General features: G+C 45.4%; 1 pseudogene; it reads right to left on the reverse strand.

Moving 5' to 3' along the window:
* Positions 1-9,226: 9,226 nt before the first annotated feature.
* The window catches only part of LOC141088945 (uncharacterized), a 67,404-nt pseudogene continuing 54,006 nt past the window's right edge, over positions 9,227-22,624 (reverse strand).

Here is a 22,624-nt window from a genome sequence, read left to right on the forward strand (position 1 = left end):
TCAAAAAAGCTATGTCAGTACTCAGGAATATTCTGAAGACAGAGCTACAGGAGATTCAGCTCACCCCAGCAGGGAATGGCAGAATCCAGAAAAGCAAGGAAAACAAAACACTAATGCAAAAAGGCAAAGCAGAAATCTTAGCTCTAGATGAGCAGGAATCAGACTGGTTTCCTAGAAGTCCACAGAGAAATCACCCGCAGGCCAGAAGGGCGTCGGCAGCCTTATATCCAGTCATTAACTCCACTCAGCCAGTCATCATCATCAGCCCCAGGTGTTTGACAATCAGGCTCACTACCTTTCTTCACCAGAAGAGGGAGTTCCTCGGGCCTCAGTTGTGAAGGGGAAAATGAACTCACAACAGTACCTCCCCCTTGAGGAGGGGTCACCGAACCCTCAACCACGCCACCAAGGCGATCAGGGTGAGCCCGATGAAAGGCATGCACCAATCTTTTGGCATGAATATCAGAGGCAGAGACCCAGGAATTATCCTCCTGACCATAACCCTTCCACTTAACCAAATACTGGAGTCTCCGTCTAGCCAGACGGGAATCCAGTACTTTCTCTACCTCATATTCCATGTTACCTTCAACCAATACAGGGTCTGGAGGTGCAACCCCCGGAACAACAGGTTCAACAAACCTCTTCAACAAAGATTTATGGAACACATTATGGATTTTAAATGTGACAGGAAGAGCCAAACAAAAGGAGACCGGATTAATAATCTCCAAAATCTTGTAAGGTCCAAAAAATCTAGGCTTAAACTTAGGAGAAGCCACCTTCATAGCAATATTTTTTGATGATAACCACACCACATCACCAACCTTAAATTGGGGACCAATGGTCCTATGTCGGTTGGAAAACCGCTGGGCCTTTTCTTGGGAGAGAGATAACTTATCCACCACTTGGTCCCAGATCAGGTGCATTCTTTCCACCACAGTGTCAACCCCTGGGCAGGCAGAGGGCTCCTCCTGCCCTGAAGAAAATCGAGGATGAAACCCAAAGTTACAAAAAAAAGGTGACATCAAAGTGGCAGAACTAGCTCTATTATTTAAAGCAAATTCGGCCAAGGGCAAAAATGAAACCCAATCATCCTGATCAGCAGAAATAAAACATCTCAAATATGACTCCAAGGTCTGGTTTGTTCTCTCTGTCTGCCCATTGGTCTGAGGGTGAAAAGCAGAGGAGAAGGACAACTGAATTCCGAGCTTGGAACAGAAAGTTCTCCAAAATCTAGACACAAACTGGACTCCTCTGTCAGATATAATGTTCTCAGGAATCCCGTGCAAGCGAACCACCTGTTGTAAAAACAGGGGCACCAATTCAGAGGAAGACGGCAACTTAGGGAGTGGTACAAGATGAACCATCTTAGAGAACCTATCACAAATCACCCAAATAACAGTCATCCTTTGAGAGACAGGCATATCAGAGATTAAATCCATTGAAATATGGGTCCATGGCCTCTTGGGGACAGGCAAAGGCATCAACAACCCACTAGAGCGAGAACACGATTTAGACCAGGAGCACGTCCCACAGGACTGCACAAAATTCCTGACATCACGAGACAAGGAGGGCTACCAAAAAGACCGACTCATCAGATCTCTAGTACCAAAAATACCTGGATGACCAGCCAAAGCAGAGCAATGAACTTCAGACATCACTCTCTTCTTCCACTGGTCAAGAACATACAACTTTCCACTGGGACAACGCTCAGGTTTGTCCTCCTGGAACTCTTCCAGAGCACGTCTCAAATCGGGCGAGATGACAGAAAGAACTACCCCTTCGCCTAAGATGGTAGCAGGCTTGGTCACCACAGGAGAATCAGCAAAGAAGCTCCTAGAGAGGGCGTCAGCCTTGACATTCTTAGTTCCAGGAAGAAAAGAAACCACAAAATCAAAACGTGTAAAAAACAAGGCCCACCTAGCCTGTCTAGGGTTCAAGCGCTTCGCCGACTCTAGGTAAATCAAATTCTTGTGGTCAGTGAGGACCACGACTTGATGCTTAGCTCCCTCCAACCAATGTCTCCACTCCTCAAATGCCCATTTCATGGCTAACAGTTCCCGATTCCCCACATCATAGTTACGTTCAGATGGAGAGAACTTTCGGGAAAAGAAAGCACAGGGATTCATTTTAGATGTTACAGGATGCTTTTGGGACAAAACAGCTCCTGCACCAATCTCAGAAGCATCCACCTCTACCTGGAACGGAAGTGAGACATCAGGTTGCCGCAAAACCGGGGAGGAGGTGAATCTTCGCTTCAGCTCCTGAGAGGAAGAAACAGCCTCCCGAGACCAATTTAACACATCAGCACCCTTCTTAGTCAAATCAGTCAATGGCTTGGCAATACTAGAAAATTTTGCTATAAATTTCCGATAAAAATTAGCAAAACCCAAAAACTTCTGGAGGGCCTTCAAAGAAGTGGGCTGAACCCAATCGTAAATGGCCTGTACCTTGGCCGGGTCCATTTCAATAGTTGACGGGGACAAAATAAATCCCAAAAAAGAAATTCTCTGTACTCCAAAAAGGCATTCAGATCCTTTGACATACAGGGAATTCTCCCTCAAGATCCGGAACACAGTCCGAATATGTTCCACATGAGAATCCCAATCCTTGGAGAAGATCAAAATATCATCCAGATAGATAATCAAAAATTTATCGACAAAATCTCGGAAAATATCGTTCATGAAGCACTGGAAGACAGAAGGGGCATTAGTGAGCCCAAAAGGCATCACCAGGTACTCAAAATGTCCCTCCGGAGTATTAAACGCCGTCTTCCATTCATCCCCCTGCTTAATGCGAATAAGATTATACGCCCCCCTGAGGTCAAGCTTGGTAAACCAGCAAGCACCTTTAACTCTGGAGAATAGATCAGAAATCAGGGGTAACGGATACTGATATTTGACAGTAATTTTGTTGAGAGCACGATAATCAATACAAGGTTTTAATGATCCATCCTTTTTGGCCACAAAAAAAAAAAAAAGGCACCTAAGGGTGACGAGGATGGTCTAATATGACCCTTCTCCAATGCCTCCTTAATATAGGATCGCATAGCCTCGTGCTCGAGTACAGATAAATTGAAGAGCCGACCCTTGTGAAATTTACACCCCGGGCTCAGTTCAATAGCACAGTCATAACTCCTATGAGGAGGCAGAGACGCAGACTCATTCTCACTAAATACATCATAAAAGTCCGCCAAATAATCAGGAACATCATGCGACTGAGGAGAGGTGGAAAACACCGGAGCCTCACTAAAGGCACACCGACAACCCCAACTCACCACAGACACAGATTTCCAATCCAAAACTGGATTATGAATTTGTAACCAGGGAAACCCCAGAACAATAGTATCATGCAGATTATGCAACACCAAAAACCTGCAATTTTCTTGATGGTCTGGGGCGACCCGCATTACCACCTGGGTCCAAAACTGAGGTTTATTTTTAGCCAAAGGAGTAGCATCAATCCCCCTCAAAGGGATAGGCGTCTGCAGAGGTGTCATCGGAAATCCACAACGTTTAGCAAAATCCAAGTCCATTAGGTTTAGAGCTGCTCCCGAATCCACAAAAGCCTTGGCGGAAAATGTGGACAGGGAGCAGATCAGAGTAATAGCCAGAAGAAACTTAGGTTGAACACCACCAACAGAAAACGTGTGTGCAAAGCGTTTCTCACGTTTAGGACAGACAGAAATAATATGCGAGGCATCTCCACAGAAAAAACACAACTTATTATGCCTTCTGAACTCCTGACGCTGCTCTCTGGAAAAAACTCTATCACATTGCATAGGTTCAGACATCTGTTCAACAGGTGGCAACACCTCTCGTGCAGCTCTGCGTTCGCGTAAACGCCGATCAACCTGAATGGCTAAAGACTTAGAATCGTCAAGACCAGAGGGAACAGGAAATCCCACCATAGTATCTTTTATGGCTTCTGACAACCCCTTCCGAAAGAGAGCAGCCAAGGCATTATCATTCCAGGTAGTAAGTACTGCCCACTTTCGGAATTTTTGACAGTACAATTCTGCAGAATCACGACCCTGGTTCAATGCCAGCAGGGTCTTTTCAGCCTGATCAATGGCATTAGGTTCGTCATACAACAACCCCAAGGCCTGAAAAAATGCGTTCACATTAGTCAGAATAGGATCATCTGGTTTCAAAGAAAACGCCCAATCCTGGGGATCGCCACGCAGCAAAGAGATGACAATTTTAACCTGCTGCGCGGAGCTCCCTGACGAGTTAGGCTTCAAGGCAAAAAATAATTTACAATTATTTTTGAAATTCAAAAATTTAGACCGATCCCAAAAAAATACATCAGGTGTAGGAATCTTTGGTTCAGCAGCAAGTGAATGAGCAAGGTAGGCGGAAATTCCCCGCACTTCCGCAGCGAGCTGCTCCACACGATCAGACAATTGCTTTATCTCCATTGAGAGAAAAAAAAAAATTCCCCCAACGGCCTCAGAGATATAGAGGAAAAAATATACACACTTTTTTTTTTTTTTTATACAATTCTTTCCTGCTATTGAGTACCCTAGAATCTGCGGTATGGCGGGTGACTCTGTTATGATTGAGTCACCGTAGGAGGCAAAAATAGAAATGCTAGCTAAGTCCAGAAAACCAGAGAAGTTGGCAGCTATCGGATTGCAGACCCCTGAACCTATAAACACAACTAGCAGTAGCCGTGGGGGGCTCCTACGATGCCCTAGGCCCCTCGATCACAGCCGGAGGACTACATAGCCTAACAACAGAAAGGGAAATCTAAACTGCCCCAGAGCAGACCCCAAAGCAAAAGGCAGCCCCCCACATATAATGACGGTGAAGCAAGAAGAAAGAACAAAACACAGACAGAAAGATAGACTGAGCAAAGATGGGGCCCACGCTAGCTTAGATAGGAAAGGACAGGAAGGCTGCTGTCTGCAATCCGTGAAAAACCCTATGAAAATAAGAGCCAACAAACTGACAGTAAAAAGGCCCTGAAGACGCTAGGCTTCAAAAAAGCTGTCAGTACTCAGGAATATTCTGAAGACAGAGCAACAGGAGATTCAGCTCACCCCAGCAGGGAATGGCAGAATCCAGAAAAGCAAGGAAAACAAAACACTAATGCAAAAAGGCAAAGCAGAAATCTTAGCTTTAGATGAGCAGGAATCAGACTGGTTTCCTAGAAGTCCACAGAGAAATCACCCGCAGGCCAGAAGGGCGTCAGCAGCCTTATATCCAGTCATTAACTCCACTCAGCCTGTCATCATCATCAGCCCCAGGTGTTTGACAATCAGGCTCACTACCTTTCTTCACCAGAAGAGGGAGTTCCTCGGGCCTCAGTAGTGAAGGGGAAAATGAACTCACAACACTGAAGACTGCATCCAGCCCACATCCAGCCAGCATTCAACCAGCATCCAGCCAGCATTCAACCAGCATCCAGCCAGCCAGCGTCCAGGCAGCCAGCGTCCAGGCAGCCAGCACCAGCTTCTATAAATCCTAGCCAGAGGCCTGACTGTGCTGCCAGAAGCCAGCATCACGCTACAGCCTTCCAGCCAGTGTGAGTACAGCCATTTTTCATACGTCTGTGTGCATGTCTGTGTGCGTGTGCATGTGTTTATGTCTGTATGACGTACTGAATACAGCCAGAGCTAAACCTGAATACAGCCAGCGTCCTGCCAGCGTCCTGCACCAGCCAGCGTCCTGCCAGAGTCCAGCTGCAACCTGAGGCCTGCCACTGTGAAGCCAGCCAGCGTGCAGCTCCAGCCTGGGGCCTGCCAGCATCCAGACAGTGGGACTCCTGCCATCTTTGCGTGTGTCTGTGGGTGCATGCGTGTGTGTGTGTGCATGTCTGTGTGCATCTTTGTGTTTTGGTCTGCCTGTGTGCTTTTGTGCATCTGTGTGTGTTTGCATAGCCTGTGTGCTTTTGTGTGTGTGCATCTGTGTGTGCTTTTGTGTGTGTGTGCGTTATGCCTGCGCCTGTGTTATGTCTGCGCCTGTGTGCTTTTGTGCGTGTGCATTCGTTGTGCATGCACCTGTGTGCTTTCGTGCATGCGTGCGTGCGTCTGGGTGATTGCGGGTGCATGCGTCCGTGCAACTGGGTGAGTGCACGTGCATTTTTTTTTTTAATGTGATGTATTTACCAAGTAGTGTGGTCTGTGCAGCATGTGGTTTCAGTGTGTGAGCGTGTGTCTTACGTGTGTTTGGTTTTTTCTTTAAATTTTTTGTTTTTGTTTTTTTGTTGAAACCATTTCCAGTTGATGTACTTGTATTTAAAATAATGAGCATTTTAGCTCCTAATTGTGATGGTAAAAAAAAAAAGAAAATTAAAAAAGAATTAATAAAAATTTTCTTAAAAATGTCCGTAGTATCATTTCACAAACGTAAATTTTAACCTGGTGTATGTACAAATGGCCACACATGCAATACTGAGTTGGTTGAGGGTTTATTTTTTAAGAAAAAAGTTAATAGAAAATTTTTAAAGGGTTTATTTTTTTCTTTAGTAATTTTTAAAGGGATATTTTAAAATCACATATGTGGTCAATACATTTTCACATGGTGTTTAGGCCTTTCAATTTTAAAGGTTTTTTTTTATTTTTTATTTTTTTGTTTGGGTGGGTGGAAAAGGTTTCACAGCTTACACATACTATTGAAGTAGGTAATCCTGCTCACACTGGTGTGACTTGGGTCTATTTGTTTTTGGGTTTGTTTCTCAAAACTGTTGGTGTTGGCCTGCATGAACATTGCTCACATAATTGGAACAGGGTGGTTATTAAATCTTTCAGATTACCTAGTTTATGGGGTGGGTCTAACTATAAATTCTTTTTACTTACAGAGCCACCAGGGACCACCACGACTGCACACACAGCACGCCACTTTCCAGATGTAAGTTTTGAAGACCCCAATCTGCCAATTCAATGTGTATAGCAGATTACAAGTGTCTTTTTACTTACAGAGCCACCAGGGACCACTTTGCAAGAATGTCCTCTTCGGAGAGCCCTCCTCCAGAGTGACAGCGTGTAGCGGTAAGTTAAAAAAATTTTAGTTTTTGGTGTCATAGTTAAAATTTCTGTTAATCACTATATGCATTAATTATGTTTGCTCAGGAAGCTGAAGCAGCCGAGGGCCTCTCAGAAGGGGACGAGATGGGTGTAGAAATACAAGGAGCGGGCGCACAGAGTGTAAGTTGTGGCGAAACCGTTGCTTCACACATCGCAGTGCACCCAACACAAAACAGATCATCATACATCACTGTACATATACAACATATGCCTACATCAAAGATAATTCTTTTTCTTTTGTTTTAGTCTGCTGCACATTCTGGCCAACGCCATGAAGGTCCTCCCAGCCGCTCCCAGAGTCGGCGTCATCATCGCTGCAGCGGTAAGCCAGCATTGAGTTATTTTTTTTTCTTTTTTTCCTCTTGGTAGTTTTGGGTTTCAGTGTACTAATTATGCATTTATTTTTTTTCTTTTCACAGCCTTCACAGCATGCTCCCGACTCAGATGGTGAGGACGGCGGCCTTGATGTGGACCACCTAATCGAGGAGGTCCGCGAGCGGGAGCCGCTGTGGAATATGCTGATACACATGTGACCCGTCGGCTCTGGAAGGAAGTATGCCAAAATCTTTTGCCGAGGTGGGAGGACCTTCAGCCAAGGCAGCAAACTCAAGAATGTGAGTATTCACTTTTCAGTAATGTTTAGAGCTGAATGGAATGTATTGTAATTAACCCTTTTTTTAATTTCATTCTTGTCTTCACAGGTGAAAGGGTTAGGAAGCGGTGGCGATCACTCAGGGATCGCTTCAAGAGGGAGTTTAACCAGGAGATGCAGGTCCCGAGTGGCTCAGCAGGACGGAGAAGGACTCGGTATAAATACAGCCGTGCCCTGTCCTTCCTCAGGGAAACAATGCTGAGTAGAACGTAAGTATTCAACAGCCCATTGAATAAATCACCATGTTTACCTGTCTAACTTTTTTGGTTTCAGTCAGGGCTTTTTCCTATCAATATATTGTTTTTTTTCCTATTTCACAGCACCGTCTGCAGCCATCGGGCGCCTGCATCTACCTTGGAACCCTCTGGAGCGATCTCTCAGGAGTCCGCCACCAAGGGCCACGTCGGTAGACCCAACCCCTCTGACCCCTCGTCTGACCCTTCCGGTACCTCTGCCTCATCCACTTCCGCCAGCACTGGAGCATCATTGCAGCATTCGTTACTTGAAGCTGCTGGTCAAGACTTGGCATTCCCTTTACCAAACCCCTCTGATCCTGCCACCTCAAGACCACCATTAGGTTCGTTGAGGCAGCGACAGAGGGGTCCGGAAAGGAGCTATGCTCCTGAGTTCATGCATCTGAATGCATCCTTCCAAAGCTCTTTCAAAATTTTGGGAGAGCAAGTGACTGCTGGGTTCAACATGGTGCAAACACGCATCAGTGAACACAGCAGTCGCTTGGATAGGCTGCATTCAGATGCAAGTCAATCTCCAAACAACCTTTTTTATCAATCCTTGCTCAGGAGCATGGAAAAGCTAACTCTTGACCAGCAGATGCGGGTAATGCAAGCCAGCCATGCTGCTCTAGTGCAGGTCATGTCCGAAGCCCCTCCAACACCCACACATCCCCACACAGCCACTACAACTTTCCCAGCCCAGGCCCAATTCCCACCCCAGGCCCAATACCAAACACAGGCCCAATACCAAACACAGTCCCAATACCCTACCCAGTCCAAATTCCCATCACGGCCCCAAATCCCAGCATCTTCCCCAATGTTTTCTTCCTTGTCCAGCTTTCCTTCCCCATTTAGTATTCCACCTACCCCAACACCACCCCCCCGCTAAGCCTCCTGTTCCCCCCCCTTCCACTACACCCCAACCCAGTAGGCTTTCCCCACCTATCGACGTGGTCCAACCTGCCAGTCCCTCCGCTAGTATCTCCACCCCACACTTTACTGACCTATGAAAGTTGTTTTCATTGTTAAAAAAAGACTATTATTATGTTAAAAATATTTTTCAAAAAATTTAAAAACATAAAAAAAGTTGTAACACAAAAAGTTTTATTCGAAAAAAATATGACAAGGTTTTGAAGAAAAATTTCAAAAAAATTTAAATAAAATGTATTTTTTTTAAACTCTATTATTTGTTTCAGTGCCTTCATTTAGGTAAGCTGGTATGGTAGCAAACAAAGGTAAAAACAAATTACACACCACACGTTAAAAGGTATAACAAATTTGGTTTATTACCAAAAATATCAAACTTTTGGAAACTAATTAATAAAACTTGGTGTCAATAAAAACACTTTGTACAGAAACATAAATCACCAAGACATGAAATAAAGATCTCACACTATGTTGTCTTGCCAAGGAACCCTGCCTACAGGTGACACAAAATACTGTGCAAAGTGATCCCTCATTCTGGAAACAGAACCTGCGGAGCGAACAGAGCTGCTTTGGTAATCCCACAAGGTTGTTTCTGAGCCTTCATCATCCACGGAAACAGGCTCCTTGGAAAGTACAAAGTTATGCAGCACCACACAGGCCTTGACAACCTCATCCACTGTTTGTGTGTGCAGTATTATGGCAGTTAACAGAACTCGCCACTTTGCGGCTAAAATTCCAAAAGCACACTCCACCACTCGTCTGGCTCGAGTTAAGCGGTAATTGAAGACTCTTTTGGTTCTGGTCAAGTCTCTGCTTGCATATGGTTTTAGTAAGTGTGGTGACAACTGGAATGCCTCAAAACCAACACAGACATATGGCATAGATGGTCCAGTTGTTCCCGGGAGTGGTCTGGCTGGTGGAAAATCATACGTATCTCCATACAAACAACGGCCCATCGGAGAAGTTTTGAAGATTTGCGAGTCGTTGAACCGGCCATAGGCTCCAATGTCCACAGCCAGGAATTTACAGTTGGCATCTGCTATGGCCATGAGTACTATAGAAAAGTACTTCTTGTAGTTGCAATACGGATGTGTTTGCCATCTAAGGCACCCAAGCAATTTGGGAATTGGCACCGTTTCTCAAAAAGTTCTGCACTTGTCAGCCAGATGTCCTTTGTCGGTTGTGGAATGTACTCCTGATGCAAGGTATCCCATATAGCCAGACAGGTCTCTTTCACAATTACGGAAATTGTAGATATTCCAAGGTGTAACTGGTAATGTAGTGAAGTTAGGGATTCTCCTGTAGCCAGGAAGCTGTGAAAACCAAAGAAAAATGTTAGTAAAAATTGCAAAGACCAACATAACATTTTTTAGCAATTTACACAACTTTTGTGACGTAACAGCGATCTCACCAGCGAGATCGCTGTGTGTGACAGCGATCAGCGAGCGGCACCCCTGCCGGTATCGCTGATCGCTGGAAGAAACCTCTGGACATTTCTTTGGTCGCTGGTCTCCCGCTGGCCTGCACGCATCGCTGTGTGTGACAGGCGGGAGATCAGCGATCAGCTGTAAAAAATAAAAAAAAATAAAAAATATAGTTATTCTCACCTTCCGACGTTCCGTTCAGCCATCCTGCCTCTCTCCACGCTCCGGTCCCAGTGATCCTTTGCATGAATGACCGCGAGACTTTGTTATCCCTCGAGACCGTGACATCTCGTGGTCATTCTCGCAAAGGATCACTGGGACCGGAGCGTGGAGAGAGGCAGGATGGCTGAACAGGACGTCGGAAGGTGAGAATAACTATATTTTTTTCATTTTGATTCTATTTTTTTACAGGGATGGCCAGCGATGCCGGGCGCTCGGCATCGCTGTGCTGATCGCTGGTGAAGCTGTCTGTGTGACAGCTCACCAGCGATCACATAGCGACTTACTAGCGATCCTGACACCTTGATATCGGTGTCGGGATCGCTGGTAAGTCGCTTAGTGTGACGGGGCCCTTAGAGAAATGTGCAATTATAATATATCTACAAACAGCCAAAAGCAGTTCTGAACAAATGCATAATTTACAAAGCTAATGACACTCTTATCTGACCACTAATTACACAAATAGTGACATTCATTGATTAGAACCTTGTATTTTTCTTTAAACTCACTCTAGAGCCTGGATTCTCTAAAATAAGAAAGGCAAAGAAGATCTGAATGAAGCTATGGTTATTATTATGTACAACTGCATGTTGTCTCTATACAGTACTATATTTCAAAAGTATTTTTTATTATTGTTGGCAGCAGATTATTCAGGATACTTTCCTACAGTGTGGCAACAGAGCTTCTTTGTTCAGGAACAATCAGGAACAATATATGATTAGCTTAATAGATCTCGAATAAATCATTTGTGTGTCTCCATCTATGCAGCATCTACAACAGGCAGCTTCTCTCAGATACAGACTCAGGAAAACAGGAAATGCTCTACCTGTGTGAGCCTCTGGGAGTTTTTTTTTGTTCTAACTTTATGAACAGCATACAGATTTAGGAACTAAACACTCAGACAGTAATGGAGTTGTTGCACCAAACATATTCCAACTCCATCAATCAACAACTACTTATCCTGTTTGTCCCATTGCGGTTCTGAAGTCCACAAACTTGATAATGGCTTGCCCTTGATAATGGCTTTGTCATACTATCAGCTATCATTTTGTCAGACTCGCAATAAACAAACTCAAGTACACCACGTTCCACTAAGTCACGTAAGTGGTGATGTTTTACATCAATGTGCTTAGTCCTTGCACTAATCTTCTCACTGTTGTCAAGATTAATGCATCCTTGGTTGTCCTCATCGATAACTGTTGGTTGAGCTAATGGTTTGCCAAAATCTTCTGAATTTTTTTTTCAACCAAATTACTTCTTGACTTGCATAAGCAGCAGACAAATATTCTGCTTCTGTAGAATCTAGTGCTACTGACACTTGTTTTCTGCTGAACCATGAAACTGAAATTTCTCCTAACTTGAACAAGTAACCACTTGTTGATTTCCGATCACTTGAATCTCCAGCCCAGTCTGCATCCACAAAACCTTTGAGAGTGAGATCTCCTGATGCAGATATCTTAAGATTTAGCCTGAGAGTTTCTTTAAGATATTGAAGAATTCTCTTAATTGCATTCTAGTCTCTTTGGCATGGCTTGCTTATATGTTGGCATAGAATTCCAACTGTGGCTGTGATATCCGGATGAGTTTTGGTTGCTATGTACAGAAGCACCCCCACTGCTTGTCTGTAACTCTCGTTGTTAGGTAGCAGATCTTCTCCTAATGACTTTAAGTAGGACGGATCCATTGGTGTTGACACACCTTTGGCTTCTCACATTCCATATTGGTTTCGGCTTGCGGAAATTTTAGAACTTTCGCTGAGAAGAAAACTCCCATCTTCCTCTCTCTGGATTTGGATTCCCAAATAGTATGTCACATTTCCAAGGTCCTTAGTCTCAAAGTGCTGGTAGAGAATTTCACCTAGCTTTGCAATTTCTTTTTCATTGTGGTAGCTCACTAAGCTCACATGTCTGGAGTTGGTAAAGGGACTCCATCTCCTCATTAGCGACATTTATCCACTACTGCTACTCGCGGATAGGCAGTTTTTGCATCTCTTGCCATGACTGTCTCTCTGGTTCAGGAAGTGTTCTGACCATATAGAAAGGCGTCCAGCTGGGACACCTTCGTTTGGCCTTTCTGATCTCCTGACTGGAGGTTGACTTGGTTCTTCTGTGTCTTCTTTGGTGGCTTCAGAGCTTATCTACACTTCAGTTTTTTCCTTTTGGCATCTGGGTTTGGGGATTGAGATTCTTGTTCTCACTTCGTAAGTTGAATAACTGGTGTAACTTCATGGAATTTGAGAGATACTGAGTTTTCAACAATCACTACATCTCTGCTGATTGTTACTGTGTTGGTCTCTGGGTACAGGATTCTGTATCCCTTTTGAGTTTCTCTATAGCCTACAAGGACTCCTTGCTCCCAACTTGGAATGTTTTTCTTTTGGGACATACATAAATGTTTTGCTTCCAAATATCCTGAGGTGCTTCAGGTTATGCTTCTCGCAGTTCCATAGCTCATATGAATTTTTATTTGTGGCTTTACATGGCACTCTGTTTTGAAGATAGCAAGCTGTCATGATGGCTTCTCCCCAATACGTTGTAGGTAGATTCGCATCAAACAATGTACTTCTTCCACTTTCACAGATAGTACTGTTCTTTCTCTCTGCATTGCCATTTTGTTCTGGATTGTATTGAATAGTAGTCTGGAACATGATTCCATCCTTTTTCAAAATTGTTTGCCCCTTACCACTTGTATATTCGGTTCTATTATCTGCACGCAAGGCTTTTGGCATTCTTCCAAATTTGTAAAACACTACAGCAAAATATTCTTCAAGTTTCTGTGGAACTTCATCTATATTGTTAAGCAGGTAGGTGACTTTATAACTGAAGTAGTCATCAATAAATGTGAGAAAATATATCTTCTTGCTAGAAGTTTGAACACTCATTGGACCATATAAAACTGTATGTATCTGATCAAGTGGCTGTTCAGAGCTAGTAGTGCTTATTTTAGGAAAGGATTTTCTGGACATTTTCCCTTTAAGACAGCAAGAGCACTTCATCATTTCACTACTGTGGCGCCCCTGAGGCTCAGTCGCCACAGAGGTACTGCACCTCCTCCTGAGGTGTGGTGTCCCACCATCCAGGTAAGGTGGAGACTCCTGACCACGCTCCAACACCTGCACCCCACACCACAAAGAAGTGTAGCAAAGCACCTTCGGCGGCTCCCTGCTTGGAGTATAGGAAAGCACCCATCGGTGGCTCCCTGCTTGGAACACGAAACGTGCTGGGAGGTGGGTGGAGTTAGATTACATTTCAAGGAGCGGGAAGAGTTTAAGTGAGGCAGTCAGTAGTTGGTTGGAGAGCGAGAGAGAAGAAGATCCCTAGACAGAGGGATAGATGGATGGAAGTGCTGCAGCAGATCCCAGTGACCTGGGTTTGCTGGTATGGGAAAGGGAGAGAGAGAGCGCAACATAGACTGAAAGCCTGACTCTCCATAGAAAGAAAGGATTAGTACGGAATGTGAGGAGTAAAAGAGAACAGAGGAAGTGGGTGAGAAGAGAACCCTTCCAAGATGTTCTAAGTGCAAGGCCGGGGCCCGGTCCCCGAGGTTGTATGGATACTAATGGTCCTGCAGCAGACACCGGAGGAATAGAAGTAGTGACCACTTTATTTCCACCCAAGACTCGGGGGCACAACAGGAAATGGATAGTGAGCCGGGACTTAGTAGCAGAGAGTCCCCGAAGCAGGCTACAGCTGTCTGCCGTACAAGTAGAGTTCATAGGAACATCAGACAAGAGGAACTCCAGTGTAACTCAGTACTAGGAGTACTTCACCTAAAGGCGCTATAAGAGAAGACGTTCAGAAAGGCACAAGTTGGCGGAGTGTTGAAAAGGAGTATTCCATCTGGCCTGGGGGTTGACTGAGTCCCAGACCCGGAGAACACGGCACGGAAGCAGGCACCTGTTTGTACAACAGACTGTGAGTAAAGCTTTGGAACTACATGCTCTGGTGTCCCCCACTTATTCCGGTGTCAACCTGCCCGACACTGCTACATCCCCTACGCCTGACACTACACCATCTAAGTGTTGCTACATCCACCCTGCCCTGGGACTACAGCCCTGCCTGTGGAGGGCTATACCATCACTGCTGCACAACACCATCTGTCCCAGAGGAACTGTCTGCAGCGTCGGCTTAACATCTACTTTGCCGAACACCACAGGTGGCGTCACGACTTATTCATTGAAACTGAATATTTACAATAGGCGCCCAGGGCCAGGGGCCGGGTCACAGCTACCGTGACAACTCCCATTGAGATTTTCCCGGGCCCGGTACCGAGTACCCCACAGCCCTGGGTGTGAGGGCGTCCCACTACACTGGTTGATTTCAATACCATTTGAAAGTTGAGCTAGCTTCTGTCAGGAAAACCGCACTGCACTTGCTCACTGAGCCAGTACGCGTGTCCTGAGTTGAACAAACTATGCTGAAAGATACTTGTGCAGCGGGGCTGCAGCGGTGGAGATGCGTGCTTCAGGTAAACAGGACCTGAAGCACGTGACTGCTGGGGAGTGCCTGGGGGCAGAGACAAGTCCCGGAGCTCCGGAAAGCGGGGCTTGGGCTAGAGATGCCCAGAGAGTTGTCAGACTGGCGCGGGTCTAAGCCACGAGATGGCACGGCACAGGAGGGGCAAGACAGGGATATGGTCAGTCACAAAGCAGAGTCTGGAAACCTGAGATAGCAGCGCGGTACAGACAGGAGCAATGAAACAGAAGGTAAGGGACAGGCAAAGGTTATAACAGAGAGGCAAGGGTCAGGAACTAATTGGAGGTCAAAAGTATCACTGACAGCTGACAGAGCCCATATGAGGCTATTTAAAGCCCTCCCAGAACCAGAGAGAGGCCAAAAGCATTAACCCCTGCAGCACTAAACCACAATTCACATACAGATCATGACAGAACCCCCTCTTAATGGAGGGGCAACTGGACCCCCAGGCTTCTCAGGATGTCTGGCATGAAACGCCCAAAACAAATGATCAGCGTTTACAGACTGGGCCAGGACCCGCAACTGATCCTCTGGACCATACCCCTTCCAGTGTACCAGATACTGCAAGGTGCGGCGTACCAGACGAGAATCCACAATGTGTCCGACCTTATATTCCATGTGACCCTCCACCAACACTGGGGGAATAGCCGACACAGAACCTTCCTCAACAGATCCCCAAGATTTTAAAAGGGATTTGTGTAACACATTGGAAATCTTAAATGAGGCTGGGAGATGTAACCTATAGGCTACAGGATTGACTATCTCCACAATTTCGTATGGACGAATGATTTTTGGCACCAATTTGGCTGATGGAACCTTGTGCTTAATATTCCGCGTGGAGAGACAAACCTTCTCACCAACCTGAAAAGTATGACCTGAGACCCTCTTCTTGTCTGCAAAAACTTATACATCCCCTGAGACTTGAAGATGTTATGACAGACCTCAGCCCACAGATTTTTTAAACGCTGTACAGACTCCTCCACCACAGCACAACCAGAGTCCAAATGAGAAAATTCCCCAAGCTGTGGATTAAATCCATAGTTCAACAGGAAAGGAGACATACCAGTGGACTGACCCAAACGACTGTTAAAAGTGAACTCAGCCAAAGGCAATGCATCACACCACTCATCCTGCCTAGTAGAGGCCAAACACTAAAGAATTTGCTCCAGGGACTGATGTTGCGTTCAGTCTGACCATTACTCTCAGGGTGATAGGCAGAAGAAAAGGACAATGTAATATCCAATTTTTTTACAGAATGCCCTCCAGAACTTAGCCACAAACTGCACACCTCTGTCAAACACCACATTCATGGATACCCCATGCAGACTGACCACGTGTTGCACAAACAGCTTGGACAAGGTTTCAGCGGAGGATAATGCGGACAAGGATCCAAAATGAGCTCGCTTAGAAAACGTGTCCACCACCCATATCGCGGTATTATCCCGGAAGGAGGGAGATTGGTGATAAAATCCATGGACAAGTGAGTCCATGGTCTATCAGGAACTGGCAAAGGCACCAATTCCCCATCTGGTCGGCAATGAGAGTTCTTAGAACGGGCACAAACCTCACATGCAGATACTAATTTTTTGACATCTTTACCCAATGAGGGCCACCAAAAAACCCTTGCCACAGCCTCCCTGGCAGAAATCCCAGGATGTGCACTCAACATAGACCCATGAAACTCTTGAAGAAGCCTAGAACGAATTGCTCTGGGACAAACAATTTACCGCCGGATTAGAAGCAGGAGCAAGAGTCTATAAAATCTCTCGCTCCAGCGATACATCAGCCACCACCACCCCAGGTGGAAGAATGGAGGATTGTGGTTCGGGGGGAGACACAGAATCAAAACTTCGAGATAATGCATCAGCTTTGACATTTTTGGAGCCAGGACGAAAAGTAATGGAAAACTGAAACCGGGAAAAAAAAGCGACCAGCGGGCCTGTCTGGGAGATAATCTTTTAGCAGACTCAATATAGGGTAAGTTTTTATGATCAGCAATCACAGTGATAAGATGGCCCACCCCTTCAAAAAAAAAATGCCTCCATTCTTCAAATGCCAATTTGACCCCAAGAAGTTCTCCATTGCCCACATCATAATTTCTCTTGGCTGAAGAGAAGTTCTTGGAAAAGAAGGCACATGGCTTGAGATTGGTCAAAGTGGCAGGTCCCTGGGACAACACTGCTCCCACCCCCACCTTAGAAGCATCCAACTCCACACTAAAAGGTTAAGACGGATCCGGCTGCACCAATATCGGAGCGGACATAAAACACCTTTTCAACTTCAAAAAGGGTTCTATGGCAGACACAGACCAATTTTTTTTATATCCGCATCCTTGTGAGTAAGATCAGTAAATTGCTTGACCACCTGTGAAAAACCCCCAATAAATTTTCTATAGTAATTGGTGAATCCCAAGAAGCTCTGGGGCCCTATAAGGTCCTAGGGTTAAACTCAGTCAACAATAGCCTGCACCTTCTTGAGATCCATGAGAAACCCCTCACTGGACACAATCAGGCCTAGAAAAGACAACTACTGTACAAAAAATGAACATTTCTCCAATTGAGCAAACAGTTGATTTTCCCTGAGTCTTTGGAGAACTGTATGTAAATGCTGCAGATTTGAATGACTATCAGGGGAGTAAACCAAAATGTCATCAAGGTAGATAACAACAAAACGACCAATAAGATAAGAAAACACTACATTAATAAAATTTTGAATTAAAGCAGGAGCATTAGTAAGACCAAAAGGCTTAACAAGGTTTTCAAAGAGCCCCTGAGATGTGAGAAGCGCAGTTTTCCATTCGTCCCCCTCCCGAACCCTTATCAGATTATAGGCTCCATGATGATCTATCTTGGAGAACTATTTGGCTCCGGACAACTGGTTACATAAAACTGAAATAAGGGGAAGAGGGTACGTGTTTCTCACAGAAATTCTGTTAAGTTCCCAAAAGTCGAGGCAAGGACATAAACCGCCATCTTTTTCTTTACAAAGAAAAACCCCACTGCCACAGGAGAGATAGAGGGATATATATGCCTCTTGCGGAGACTTTCCACATTATACTCCTTCATTGCTAAGTGTTCAGGGCTGGACAAATTAAACAGACGGGCTTTAGGCAATTTAGTCCCAGGAATCAATTCAATGGTGCGATCAAGGGGTCTATGTGGCAGTAAGACCACAGCCTCGCTTTCAGAGAACACGTCTTCAAAGTCTTTTAGGTACTCCGGAATACCCTCCAGTCCGACAGACAACGCAGAAACAGATTTAACAGATTGAGACAATAATGCAAATTGGCAACATAGACTGACACAGTTCGGACTTCATCAAACAAATTCCCTAGATTCCGAATCGATGACTGGGTTTTGGCATTCCCAACACCAACACAGGAGGTTGATTTTCCAAAACAAAACAGCTTAATCTTTCAGCATGAGCTGGGCCCACCTTGAGTGAAAAGATCTCAGAGACATAGAGAATCCCTTCTTTGGTGAGGGGAGAGAAGTCAATGGCCAGAATTTTAACCGGAGTCTCAAGCCTAATTGTCCCTATCTTGCATTGAGATATCAAACAAGAGCAAATCAAATTGATGGATGAACTGCAATCAACAAAAGCCATAGAAAACAAAGGACATCATAATCCCTCTCAGCTGAAGAGAACTTCTTGGAAAAGAAGGCACATGGCTTGAGATTGGTCAAAGTGGCAGGTCCCTGAGACAACACTGCTCCCACCCCCACCTTAGAAGCATCCAACTCCACAATAAAAGGTTAAGACGGATCCAGCTGCACCAATATAGGAGCTGACATAAAACACCTTTTCAATGTCAAAAAGGATTCTTTGGCAGACACAGACCAATTTTTTATTTCCGCACCCTTTAGAGCAAGATCAGTAAACTGCTTGACCACCTGTGAAAAAGCCCCAATAAATTTTCTATAGTAATTGGTGACTCCCAAGAAGTGCTGGGGCCCCTTAAGGTCCCGGGGTTAAACCCAGTCAACAATAGCCTGCACCTTCTTGGGATCCATGTGAAACCCCTCACTGGACACAATCAGCCAAAAAAGCCAAAGAAAACAGGACAACCGTCCACCAGCAATTTCACCTGCAACAGAATTTTCTAGAGTAAGGAAAAATGTACCTCAGTGTCTGGGTAGCCTCCTCGAAAACAACCCAGACCTAGTCATTTCCCGATGTCCTGCCTGATGAAGGACAGAAGGGACATTCCTTCTTCCAGAATCCCGATTCTTTGCAATAAAATCACAGCTGCTTCTCATGGTGGCGTCTCCTCTCCTTCTCCTTATACAAGATAGCACCCACTTCCATGGACTCAGCTGTGGACAGTGTTTCACTCTTGGTGGAGTATAATGGGGTTTCCAGCTACATCACCTCTCTAGCATGCAGCCTACGGTCCATACGGACAGCCTGAGTCATGGCGTCCTCCAGGGAATCAGGTGGGAGATGTAATGCCAGGGCATCCTTCAAGCGTTCAGACAGTAATCTGCGGAACAACCCCCTGAGGGCGGCGGCGTCCCAAGAAACTTCAGCAGCCCAACATCTGAACTCGGAACAAAACCACTCGGCTGAGTGCTTTCCCCTGATAAACACTCATAACCATGTCCTCAGCCAGACACACACGATCAGGTTCATCATAGATATGCCCGAGGGCCTCAAAAAATGCATCCTCCAACATTCTCTCAAGAGCCGTGGGAGGAAGAGAAAAATCCCCGACCTGAGGGGCTTCCCTTAATAGAGAAATAATGACCCCCACCCTCTGACTTTCATTGCCTGAAGAACGGGGTCTTAACGAGAAGAAAAGTTTACACCCTTACCTGAAGACTGATTTTTTTTTATCCCCAGAAAAGCTGTCTGGCAACTTAAAAGGAGGTTCAGCAAGAGGTCGGCCATGAGGTCACCAACTTGAGCGCCAAAGTCGCTTTTTCCACAGTCCTTCCAGCGCCTATTTTCAGCCAATCATGAAGGACGCACACTGTGGGCAACGCGATTACATCGGCAGCGGCCCCCACCATGTTAGAGATGTTAGAGAAGGGCATCCAAGTGATTGGCTGGCTTTGTGTGGCGTCACAGTGCCTATAAAAGGCCGTGACCGCCGACAACCATCTTACTTCTGCCGATCGTAGCATAGGGAGAGGTTGCTGCTGATCGTTCTCAATAGGGAGAGTGTTTAGGCAGGGAAAAAGTAAAAATAAATTGCTTGTGCTGATAGCGAATGTCACTGTGAAACACAACTGTATAGTGTGCAGTGACAGGGGAGGATAAATTTGTGAGCAGCAGCTCTGGTGATTATTAGGCTGCCTTATAAGGCTCCCTGATAGCTGCATTGCTGTTTGCACACTGCTGTGCAGAGTGCTTTTTTAAAAGCAAAAATATTTTTATTCCTTTTTTCTGCACAGTTACCAATCCTTCATTTTTTCACACTTTTTTGTGCAGCAGCACTGTTGGTGATTAGGCTGCCTTATAGGCTCCCTGATAGCTGCATTGCTGTTTGCACACTGCTGTGCAGACTGCTTTTTTAAAAGCAAAAATCCTTTTATTCCTTTTTTTCTGCACAGTAGATACTGAGCGTACATTTTTTCACACACCGTACAGAGGTGTACGCTCCTCACACACTACCGTGTACCGGCTGGTATCACGGACAAATACATGCTATATGTGTGTGACTCCGTAAAAAAAATATATGGAGATTAACTTTTATCCATACATACACCGTACAGAGGTGTCCGATTATCAAACAGTATCGGATATCTGTTGTTCTTATTACTGTCACATCTACACAGAGTCAGCGTGTGTGTGTGACATTCAGAAAATACATATACGGAGATTGAGAGTTTCACCAACAACGTACACAGCTGTACACCTCTGATACAGTACCGCATATCTGCTTGTTGGATTACGGTGAAATACATACTGGGTGAGTGTTTGTGACTCACAAAATATATGCGGAGGATTCACTTCTTACATACACCTTACACAGCTGTACGCTACTCATACTGTACCAGTTCTCTGCTGGTATTTTTGGTACATTTTCCCAAACATGAGGAAGTCTGGTGGAAGAGGCCGCGGATGTGGGCAGGGGAGCGCAGTTGGTATTGATGGTGGTGGTGCATCGGCTGGTTCTGGAAAAAGCACAATAGCAGCTAAGGCAGGAGGTGTTGAGCCTGCATCATCGTCTGACACAAGAAGGCCTTTAACGTTCCCTTTTCTGGGAGTAGGTAAACCGCTTTTAAAGCCGAACATCAGGAGCAGGTTTTGGCTTACATTGCCGAAACAGCCCCCAGCACTATTGCCTCCTCTTCTGAAGTTTTAAAAACTGCAAGCACAGAGTCGTCAGTGCAGGCTTCTGGTCAGGAACAAGACCTTTCATTGTGTCCTTCACCCACACCAAAAGTGAAGGATGTTGCAGCACACACTTCAGATTACTCCATGGAGCTCTTTTCACATACCATTCCTGGGTTATCAAGTCAAATCCTGATGCCCCAGTCCATGATGATTCTGACATGGAGTGCACTGATGCACAGCCACTGCTAGACGAATCTGCAGGTACATTCACCCACAGCATTACATTACCCTTGCAGTCTACTGAGCCCGAATCAGACACTGATGAAACACAGTGCCCCTTCCCGCATACTATACCACCTTACACAGTGACACCGAGGAAGATACAGAGGATGGTGCAGATGTCATTGAAGATGAGGTCATGGATGACCCAGTTGTTGACCCGGATTGGCATCCATTGGGAGAAGAGGATGCTGGTGACAATAGGTCAGAAAAGGAGAAGGATCCGGAGCAGGCATCATCGCAGCAGCGGTAATCCGGCAGGCCCGTAGCTGTCAAAAAACTTGGCAAGAAAGCTAAAAGAGTTGCAGGACAGCTTGGCCAGATGGTAAAATTAGCACAGCGTGCAAGCATTGAAAATTTGTACCATAGTATGAAGAAGTGCAGTGTGGCACTTTTTTGAATAAAATCCTACTGATGACGCAAAGGTTATCTGTAAGAAGTGCTGAAGGACCTTTAGCAGAGGGAAAAATCTAAGAAATTTGAATATCAGTTGCATGCTTAGACATTTAACCAACATGCACTTGCAAGCGTGGACGGACTACAAAAGCTCAGGTAGCACATGTGCACCTGCTCCGACTCAAGTTAGCCATCAACGCTCCATCGCTTCCCCCACTGTAAGGCCACCTCTAAGCACACCACCATCAAGAAATGTTGAGGTGTCGTCGCTAGGCCAAACCAGTCACGCAAACACAATATTTTTGCGAGGAAACACCGAATCTAGGCCATCAACACCCTCACCATCACCAACCCCTTCTCAGTCCGTCATGTCCAATGCTAGTTCCCCCATATGCAGCTCTCAAGTCCAGCTCACCCTACCAGACACTCTGAGCAGGACAAGAAAGTATTCATCCTCTCATCCGTGTACACTGGCTTTGAATGCCTACATTGCCAAACTGATCTCATTAGAGATGATGCTCTTCCGTTTGGTAGAAAGCGAAGCTTTCCAAGAGCTCATGGCCTACGCTGTCCAACGCTATGATCTACCCAGTCGGCACTTCTTTTCTCGAAAAGCCATCCCTGCCCTCCACCGGCATGTGAAAGACCGCATTGTACAAAAACTAAAACAATCAGTGAGTGGAAAGGTGCACCTCACAACAGATGCATGG

Source organism: Dendrobates tinctorius, unplaced genomic scaffold (genome assembly GCF_039654945.1).
Source record: "Dendrobates tinctorius isolate UK_male_01 unplaced genomic scaffold, ASM3965494v1 ptg000007l, whole genome shotgun sequence".
NCBI lineage: Eukaryota > Metazoa > Chordata > Amphibia > Anura > Dendrobatidae > Dendrobates > Dendrobates tinctorius.